Raw genomic sequence first — 3,178 nt, 5'->3', positions numbered from 1 at the left:
CAGGCATATCTAATAAAGTGGCCGCTGAATGTATGTAGTGTAACTTTACTGGATTAAAATAGTTGGTGCAATTTTCTCACATTGTATCAATATATTTTTGGTTTGTTTTCTGATGCTTATAGGTTTACAAATATTATTTTTGCTTTTCTCCATTTCATCAAAGTCACTCTCACCGCACTAAATGCAGATCTCAAAAATGGTTTTACACAGAGTCACCTTTGCAGAAGGCACTACAACAATCAAAACCTTTCTCATATTTGTTAAAACATAAATAGTCTGCCCATCACCACTCCCTGATCTTTATTTCTCAAAACCTTACCAACTCTTGAAAGACGTTTGTAGGCCTAATGCAGAGCAAAATAAATAAATAAATAAATTCAAAAACAAAAATAATATGTGAGGGTTTTTTTTAAAAAAAAAACTTTACAAAATGGCAAAAATGGAGAAAAGCAACAAAAATAATTCAATTCAATTCAATACTTCATTATCCCACAAGGGGAAATTAGTTTAGCAGCAAGGGCAACAATAAGAATAAACAAAGCAATGATAAAAAGTCCTAAGACAGTTATTCACTGTTAAGGAGACGGATTGCAGTAGGAATAAAAGAAACCTGGAGTCTTTTGCTCTTCCTCACAGGTACTCTAAAACGACAGCCCAGAGGGCAACAAGTCAAACTCACTGTGAAGCGGATGATTAAAACAATTAACAATAAAATGAGCCTTCCTCAGCACATGCTTGTTATAAATGGCTAAAAGCCCATCTTACCAACTCCCTGAGATTTTGATGGCAGTTTTTACCAAAAGTCCCAACTGTTTCTTGTTTTTCAGAGTTATGTTCAATAAAACTTCTGTAAAACAAGGACAAAATTTCAGATGAGACATTAAAAGATTTCATTTTCCTTCTAAAGAACAGTCTTTGCTGAACCTTTTTGGTAGTGGCATCAGCATGAGGCTCAAAACACAGTTTGTGGTAAAGAACAACCCTTAAATACTTGCATCAGGAAGAAGAAAATGATAATATATACAACTGGAGAACAATGCAGCAACCACTGTATAGTCCAGTAAATTAACACTACATACATTCATTTAGGGATCAGACAATGTCTCTAAGGAGATGGGGCTTTGAGGGAGTAACAGGAGGAGATAAGGTGCAGAGAGGCGTTTAAGACTCCACCTCTGGTCCCTGGTCCTCATTATGGTCACGTTTTGGGTGGCTTAATAAATTTGGCCAGATTTCTAGAAACGAGAGCTGCTCCATCCAAAACGGGCTACTTTTTCTCACAAAAGTTTCCCATTTATTTATAAAGCCCACAGCATTTTTTGGACATCACTCAGACAACCAGCAATTCAAGAACAAGTCTTCACCATTAAACTTGCTTGCAACTTTATGCATGCCTTCCTCTTGGAAAAACATCAGACTTTCTCCTCTGAGCTCAAAGACTCGTGTCAGCACTTTACCTCGTGAAAGCCACCTTGCCTCACAGCGTGAGGAGTCTTTCATAGACTCTTCATGTTGAGTCTGAGTCTGCAGAGGGTCCCAGTGCTGTGGAAGACACCATGCCTCATCCCTGTACCAAAGACGTCACGTCCGAGTGGCCCCCAGGAAAAATTCATCCTGGACCAGCTGCGACCCATAGTCAGACCACATCAGGATCCCCTTCAGTTTGCTTACCAGCCCCACCTCGAAGATGAGGACACCATCATCTACCTGCTCAATTGTGTCTACACCCATCTGGACCAGCCGGCGAGCACTGTGAGGGTAATGTCTTTTTACTTTTCCAGTGCAACACCAACACCATCAGGCCAACCCTCCTGGGTGATAAGCTAACAGCGATGCAAGTGGATGCTTCCCTGGTGTCCTGGATTGTTGATTACCAGACAGGAAGACCACAATATGTGCGTCTTCCACATTGTGTGTCTGACAGGGTGATCAGCCACACAGGGGCACCACAGGGACTGTCCTCTCCCCCTTCCTCTTCACCCCCTACACCACAGACTTCAGAACCTGCACAGAGACCCGCCATCATCAGAAGTTTTATGATGACTCACATCAACACTGGTGATGAGTCAGAGTACCGGCTTGTGGTCGACTCCTTTGTCACGTGGTGCAAGCAGAATCATCTCCAGCTCAACGTGGCAAAGACCAAGGAACTGATTGTGGATTTTAGGAAGACCAGCTAACCCTTGACCCCTGTTTCATTCCAGGGGGTCAGTGTGGACATTGTGGAGGACTATAAATACCTTGGAGCCGGAGTCGTCTCTATTTTCTGATGGATGCGGAGGTCCTTCAACATCTGTCAGGCAATGCTCAGGATTTTCTATGAGTCTGTTGTGGCCAGTGTTATCCTCTATGCTGTTACATGCTGGGGCAGCAGATTGAGGGTCGCAGGTGCCAACAGACTAAATAAACTGATCTGCAAGGCCAGTAATGTTGTGGTTATGGAGCTGGACTCCATTTGGGTGGTGTCGGAGAGCCAGATGTTGTCCAAGATAAAGACAATGCTGGATAATACCTCCCACCCACTCCATGACGTGCTGGCTAGCCACAGGAGCACGTTCAGTGAGAGACTGAGCTTACCAAAAAGCACCACTGAACGACACAGGAAATCATTCCTGCCCGTGGCCATCTCCCTGTGCAACTCCTCCATCTAATACAATGTAAACACTGAAGTAGTTACACCCTTTTGCACACGCTCTTTTCTACTCTGTAATATTCCTGTCAATATTCTTGATATTTATTTAAAATCACCTCTGTTAATCCTTGTATATATTAGTGCTATTTTTTAATTTGTAAATCTGTAACATATTGTATTGTTTAATTAGTTTACTCTGTTACTGTTACTGTATTGGAGCAACTATAGCCCACATAATTTCCTTAGGGATTAATAAAGTATACTGATTCTGATTCTGATTCATTTGTTGACCCTCATACTGTCAGCTGCCAGAGTTTTCAAACATAAAATACACACCAGTCTCTCCTCATCTCCTATAATCACTGTGAAAACAACAGCAAGATGCGGTTCATCATATTTCCTTTTTGGCTTATTATCGGCACTTGCCTTGTTTGTCTCAGATGCAGTGCATTGTTTTCTTTTTATAAATGGTAAATGGCCTGTATTTATATAGCGCTTTACTAGTCCCTAAGGACCCCAAAGCGCTTTACATATCCAGTCATCCAC

Source organism: Haplochromis burtoni, unplaced genomic scaffold, assembly GCF_018398535.1.
Source record: "Haplochromis burtoni strain Fernald_Lab_line unplaced genomic scaffold, NCSU_Asbu1 Contig_67, whole genome shotgun sequence".
Taxonomy (NCBI): domain Eukaryota; kingdom Metazoa; phylum Chordata; class Actinopteri; order Cichliformes; family Cichlidae; genus Haplochromis; species Haplochromis burtoni.
This window is presented reverse-complemented; position numbering follows the sequence as displayed.